The sequence below is a fragment of the Osmerus mordax genome, chromosome 11 (genome assembly GCF_038355195.1).
Source record: "Osmerus mordax isolate fOsmMor3 chromosome 11, fOsmMor3.pri, whole genome shotgun sequence".
Classification (NCBI taxonomy): Eukaryota; Metazoa; Chordata; class Actinopteri; order Osmeriformes; family Osmeridae; genus Osmerus; species Osmerus mordax.
Genome location: NC_090060.1, coordinates 16248673 through 16256172, shown reverse-complemented (window position 1 = coordinate 16256172; position 7500 = coordinate 16248673). Strand labels below are relative to the sequence as shown.

The window sequence follows — 7500 nt, the reverse complement described above, 5'->3', positions numbered from 1 at the left end:
GTGCATAGTTGTAACTTGTATACTTTATACAGTATATTATACTGTATTCAATATAATATACATTTTATATACACTGTATACAAATAGCTCACTAAAACTATTGACAAGGGGTAAGAAATATCATAATACACAAGAAATTTCAGGTCACAGAATATGTGTGTGTTAAGTTTGTGCGTCAGTATGAGTGTGTGTGTGTGTCATCCAGTAAAGGATATCTATGAAGGACATGCACGCGTCCTGCGCCAGCTCCTCGTGACCCAGAACCTTCTTCAGCAGCGCCTGCTTGATGGGCTCCCTGGTGCAGCTCCACATCTTGTCCTTCCCTCTGGTCTTGGTGATCATCACACGGCTCAGAGTGTGCTTGGGGGGGGGCCTGGGGGGGGAGGGACGGGGGGAGGGAGGGGAGGGAGGGGGGGAGAGTGGGGGGAGAAGGGAGGGAGGGGGGGAGAGGGGGAGAGAGGGACAGGGAGAGAGGGGGGAGGGAGGGAGAGGGGGGGAGAGAGAGAGAGGGAGAGGGGGGGAGAGACAGGGAGAGAGGGGGGGGGAGACGGAGAGAGGGGGAGGAGAGAGGGGGAGTGAGGGAGAGGGTGGGGAGAGAGAGAGGGAGAGAGTACATTATTAGGAGAAATTAAAGGCAAAATTAAAGAAAATGTTTTAAAAAATTGGGCACTGTTTTAGAGATACTGTGGGGAATGTGTGTGTGGGTATGAGTGTATATGTGTGTGTGTATATGTGTGTGGGTATGAGTGTATATGTGTGTGTGTATATGTGTGTGGGTATGAGTGTATATGTGTGTGTGTATATGTGTGTGGGTATGAGTGTATATGTGTGTGTGTATATGTGTGTGGGTATGAGTGTATATGTGTGTGTGTATATGTGTGTGGGTATGAGTGTATATGTGTGTGTGTATATGTGTGTGGGTATGAGTGTATATGTGTGTGTGTATATGTGTGTGGGTATGAGTGTATATGTGTGTGTGTATATGTGTGTGGGTATGAGTGTATATGTGTGTGTGTATATGTGTGTGGGTATGAGTGTATATGTGTGTGTGTATATGTGTGTGGGTATGAGTGTATATGTGTGTGTGTATATGTGTGTGGGTATGAGTGTATATGTGTGTGTGTATATGTGTGTGGGTATGAGTGTATATGTGTGTGTGTATGAGTGTATATGTGTGTGTGTATATGTGTGTGGGTATGAGTGTATATGTGTGTGTGTATATGTGTGTGGGTATGAGTGTATATGTGTGTGTGTATATGTGTGTGGGTATGAGTGTATATGTGTGTGTGTATATGTGTGTGGGTATGAGTGTATATGTGTGTGTGTATATGTGTGTGGGTATGAGTGTATATGTGTGTGTGTATATGTGTGTGGGTATGAGTGTATATGTGTGTGTGTATGAGTGTATATGTGTGTGTGTATATGTGTGTGTGTATATGTGTGTACCTGAAGTAGTCATAGGAGAACTCCTCCAGAGTGTACGGTTTAACCCTTTCCTCACTCTCAGGCAGAACCAGTTGAGACATCCGGACAGACTCCTGTTTCTGGTCAGGCGTCATGGTAACCAGGGCCTGGGAAAGAAACATGTTTACTGCACTGTGCAGGAGAAACGGCAGGGTTTACCATGTGTCTCCACACATGGTAAACCCAATCAATAGTACAAGCCGTACACTCTACAAGTCAAACTGTTTAGAATCACATAATTTCATAGCCATTTTACGAATATTATGCTTGATATTCCTCTGTGATAATTCAACTTTGATTACGGAAAGACCATTATGGATGGAGAGGACAGTTCATTGTGGCCTCAGTATGCTCAATGTGTGTGTGGTTGTGTGTAGTTGTGTGTAATTGTGTGTGTGTTTGTGTTTGTGTAGTAGTGTGTGTAATTGTGTGTGTGTGTGTGTGTGGTTGTGTGTGTGTAGTTGTGTGTGTGATTGTGTGTGTGTGTGTGTATGTGCGTGTAGCCTCACCACCACCTCAGCCTGGGGCCTGGTAACAGAAGGCAGCACATAGACACAGTCGGCAGGAAAGTCTCCTTTCTGATTGGTTCTTTCGTTGATGCCGTGAGCCCACCCAGAGGTCATAACCTGTTCGCCCGTGTCCTGGTCCAATAGGATCAGGTCTCCCTTCAGGAAGCTCAGGAAGGTTGACTCCTCCCCGCTGCAAGGGGCGGGACAGAACAAGAGTCAGGATTCTACCCTAACGCTTTTCACACTGCACTTACCTGTAGCTTATATATATATATATATTTTTTGTCATTTAGCAGACACTCTTATCCAGAGCGACTTACAGTAAGTACAGGGACATTCCCCCCAGAGGCAAATTGGTTGGATTGCCTTGCCCAAGGACACAAAATCATTTCGCACGGCCGGAATCGAACCGGCAACCTTCTGATTACTAGCCCAATTCCCTAACCGCTCAGCCACCTGACTCTTATATATATATATAAGTTTGGTTCTGGAGATCCATATGAGTAGACATGTTAGACATACTACACTGTAGGCATGATATATATATATATATATATGTACAGTATATAGTACAGTGTGGGTCATTTGTTAAATATCATTAAGGGCTTTGTTGAACTGGACTTACTGGGGTTGGGGTTGTCCTGTAAGGCCACAACAAACTTTGACCTCTTTCTCAGGCCTTCCAGAAAGGTCACCACAAGGTCACGGATGTCCTCTGCGTTGTTGGAGGTGAAGGTGTACTCGTCACCCTTTATGGTGGCCAGTGTGAAACTCTGGCCCTGGAGCTTGCCCCCTCTGAGAGAGAAACAGAGAGAGAGAGAGAGAGAGAGAGAGAGAGAGAGAGAGAGAGAGAGAGAGAGAGAGAGAGAGAGAGAGAGAGAGAGGCAGGGAGAATGAAGAAGGAGAGAAAGAGAGAGGGAGGAGAGAGAGAGAGAGGCAGGGAGTAAGAAGAAGGGAGAGAAAGAGAGAGAGAGCGAGAGTGTGACGGAGAGAGGGAGAGAGAGAGAGAGAGAGAGAGAGAGAGAGGAGAGAAAGAGAGGGAGGGAGATATGTGGGTGGGAGGAGGATGATAATACAGGACTAATAACATTCAGATTTGTCGTATGCGAGTGTCCCATTGTTTTGACCCAAACTCCTCCTCACCTACTACTGGAGACCGCACTGATCTCTGGAAAGAGAGTTCCAGCAGCACCTGCTCCTGCTCATCTACAAAGTACACTCCAGTCCAGTTCACCGCCACGATGACATCATTCTTGGGCAGGCTGGGGCCTGGGGGGGGGGGAAAGGGAAGTGGATCAGGATCTGAGCACAGTTGGGGACTCATTCCATTCGCAAAACAGTAAGTCTCTGGGGGGGAAAATAAATCCAGGAGTTGTGTTCACAGAGAACAACTGTAACTTCTGAGAAGTACCTGAGAACTTGAAGGCCTCATAGAAGCGGGAAAAGAGCAAAGGCCACTTGTACCGGGCGAAGTCCACCACCTCCTCCTTCACCTTCTGAGTGTCAAAACGCTTCTGTGTGTAGATGCCCTGTACAGAGGAGGAAGGAACCAACACAATTTGGTTCTGAGCGGTTAGGGAATCGGGCTAGTAATCTGAAGGTTGCCAGTTCGATTCCCCGCCGTGCAAAATGACGTTGTGTCCTTGGGCAAGGCACTTCACCCTACTTGCCTCAGGGGGGAATGTCCCTGTACTTACTGTAAGTCGCTCTGGATAAGAGCGTCTGCTAAATGACTAAAATGTAAATGAAGCCACTTAGCATCTTCTGTAGTCACAAGGACAGCACTCTACAACCCCACTGGCTCCAGAAAGATCCACACCTCTTGTAAGACTGTCTACAGGACACCATGAAACACTTTGAGGACCAGATAGAACCAGAGACCCAGAGGGGGCAGTCTGGGTGAAGCTCATCCCAGGAAGAGGTACCTTTTTGTGGGCAGCCATGATGAAGTGGGCCCATTTCTCCACGGACCTGGAGGTGCTGACCTCCTGTCGGGGATGTAGGAGGGGATGAGGCTGAGCGCTCCAGAGGATCTCAGAGCCGTAGTCCACGTAATACTGCTGACTGCCAGCTCAGCCAGGTCATCCTGGAGGGAGGGGAGGGAGGACAGGGGTGGAGGGGGGGGAGGGAGGAGGGAGGGAGGGGGGGAGGGGGAGGGAGGGAGGGAGGAGGGGGGGGAGGGAGGGAGGGAGGGAGGGAGGGAGGGAGGGAGGGAGGGAGGGAGGGAGGGAGGGAGGGAGGAGGAGGGAGGGAGGGAGGGAGGAGGGGGGGGAGGGAGGAGGGGGGAGGGAGGGAGGGAGGAGGGCGGAGGGAGGAGGGGGGGAGGGAGGAAGGGGGGAGGGAGGGAGGGAGAAAGGTTGGATGGGGTGAGGGACATGGAAGGGTGGAGGAGAGAGGAGAGAGAATGGTTGGTGGTGTGGGAGGGAGGGAGAGAAAGAGAGAGAGAGAGAGAGAGAAGAGAGAGAGAGAGAGAGAGAGAGAGAGAGAGAGAGAGAGAGAGAGGGAGTGAGGGAGGGAGTCAGGCTGTTTGATCAACAGCTAGCTTAGTAGTCCTGAATTATGCATATCACTTACGTAAAAAATAATATATATTCCTTGACTTGGATGTAGAAAGCCACACTCAGAGAACTCTCACCCTGTCACAGCGGTACTCTCCGAACTTCACCCCTCGGACGGTCTGCTGGTAGATGAGGTTGGTTGCCACGGCGTCCTCGGTGGGGTCGTGCCAGGGCGTGAAGATCTCCTTCCTGAAGAACAGGCGCCAGGGGGCGTTCCTCTCCTGGGCGCCCTGCTCCTTGGCGTACTGCTCACACTGGGACACGGCGTCCATCACGTGGTCGTTCCCACTGCCGAGCGACGACACCTACAGGGGAGGGGTCATGGTGAGGGGGGGGGGAGGGGTCATGGTGAGGGGGGGGTCATGGTGAGGGGGGGGGTCATGGTGAGGGGAGGGGTCATGGTGAGGGGGGAGGTCATGGTGAGGGGGGGGTCATGATGAGGGGGGTCATGGTGAGGTGGGGGTCATGGTGAGGGGGGGGGAGGGGTCATGGTGAGGGGAGGGGGTCATGATGAGGGGGGGGGGGGTCACAGTGGGTGTGTTGTTTCCTTGTTGGCCGGCCTCAAGTAATAAAGCTTTCTTGACTTCTTCACCGACTGACTGTGCAATGCTTGGTAAAGATTAATATTTCTGACAGTGTTTACATGTGGGTCATGCACGTGGGTGGGTCTGTGTGTGTGCATGTGTGTGGAGGAGTTTGAGTGTGTGTGTGTGTGTGTGCGTGAACATGTGAGGGGTTAGTGTGTGTAGGGGGGGGTTAGAATGTGTGTTTACACAAGTGTAGGCATGTGGGAAAGAGCCAACAGTCACACCTGTGTATGTCCATGCGTGTGTGTGTGTGTCAGGGTTACTGTGAGTACATAAAAACAAACCAGCGTGCCTGTGTTCACACAGGTTGCGTGTGTGTGTGTGTCAGGGTTACTGTGAGTACATAAAAACAAACCAGCGTGCCTGTGTTCACACAGGTTGCGTGTGTGTGTGTGTCAGGGTTAGTGTGAGTACATAAAAACAAACCAGCGTGCCTGTGTTCACACAGGTTGCGTGTGTGTGTGTGTGTGTTTACCTTATCGAACAGAGCGATGTAGAGGGAGAAGCCAAAGCGATCCCTGAGGCTGATCTTGTCGGCCAGGGCGTTGCACAGCTCCTTGGCCGTGGTGGCAGAGTCGGTCAGCAGGGTCTTGGTGGTGCCGTCCATGAAGGTGACCGGAAGCATGATGGGCTTCTTGGACTTGGTGGCCTGGCAGTGGGGAACACACATCAACACAGATACACACAACGACAGCACAACAACAGCACAACGACAGCACAACGACAGCACAACGACAGCACAACGACAGCACAACGACAGCACAACGACAGCACAACAACAGCACAACAACAGCACAACAACAGCACAGCTCAGCACAGCTCAGCACAGCTCAGCTCAGCACAGCTCAGCTCAGCACAGCTCAGCACAGCCACCTCTAGACTACATCACACGTTAAGGTGCTCTCAGTGTTAGGGGTCATGTCGATTTTCGGAGGAACCCAACATGTGCTCGTAGTCCTCAACTATGAGCTTTGTGTGGGAGTTGTGTGTCTGTATGTGTGTGTTACCACACGTGTCTATGGTGTGTGTGTGTGCTACCACACGTGTCTATGGTGTGTGTGTGTGTGTGTGCGTGTGCTACCACACGTGTCTATGGTGTGTGTGTGTGTGTGTGTGTAGAGCATGTGTGTTGCAGACCTGCAGCTCCAGCCAGGATGGGGCTGGGTCCTGGTTCCATTTGCAAACGTCCGCCTCAGCCTCTCCTCACAGTAGGGGCGTATCCAGGGGGACCCCCACTGATGTAGTTCCTCAGGTACTACAGAGGAAGAAAACTCATATGTTTTCACCTTTCCAAACACTGTTTTCTAACCTTTATTTGGTTTTTTTTTCAAAACTTTTTTGTCCTAATATCTTTTTAACCTTTCGAAAAACTTTCAAAACTTTGGATCTCAACTAAGGCATGGTGGTCAGGGTGTGAGGAGAGAATGAGGGGGCTGACCTTGACAAACTTCTCAGAGGGGGCGAAGCAGCCGACGCACAGCGACATGAGGATCCAGCCCCGCGCGTGGGAGCTCTTGGACGGGTTCTGATTCAGCTGCTTACAGATCTGGCAGTAGATCTCATCCCTGAGGACAACAGGCAGCTCAGCATGTGTGTGTGTGTGTGTGTTCAAGTTCAGATACTGAGTGATGACAAGATTTGTGTGTTCAAGTTCAGATACTGAGTGATGACAAGATTTGTGTGTTCAAGTTCAGATACTGAGTGATGACAAGATTTGTGTGTTCAAGTTCAGATACTGAGTGATGACAAGATTTGTGTGTGTGTTTAAGTTCAGATACTAAGTGATGACAAGATTTGTGTGTTTGTTCAAGTTGTGTGTTTGTTCAAGTTCAGATACTAAGTGATGACAAGATTGGTGTGTGTTCAAGTTCAGATACTAAGTGATGACAAGATTTGTGTGTTTGTTCAAGTTCAGATACTAAGTGATGACAAGATTTGTGTGTGTGTTCAAGTTCATATACTAAGTGATGACAAGATTTGTGTGTTTGTTCAAGTTCAGATATGGAGTGATGACAAGATTTGTGTGTTTGTTCAAGTTCAGATACGGAGTGATGACAAGGTGTGTGTGTTCATGTTCTGTGTTGAGGTAAGGAGTGGAGAGGTAAGTGTGTAGGACCAGGTGTGTGTGTGTGAGTCGTACCTCAGTGCTGGGCGCAGGATGCCGTTACCGATGATGAAATGCAGTTTCTCCAGGTTGGAGGTGGGTCTGTCCTCCAGCATGCTGTTACCATGGAGACTATATTCCCATCGTTCAGACGCTTGGTCACCTGACAGGAAACGCATCACCAACACACCGTTACACATCAAACTACGACATGACTCAAAAAAACTCCAAACGACAAACTGTGCAGTTGCTTGTGGTAACCAAACAAAAGCACAATG

At 49.6% G+C, this 7500-nt stretch overlaps 1 pseudogene; it reads right to left on the bottom strand.

The window, feature by feature from the left end:
- The window catches only part of LOC136951328 (unconventional myosin-VIIa-like), a 28084-nt pseudogene that overhangs the window by 5050 nt on the left and 15534 nt on the right, over positions 1 to 7500 (bottom strand).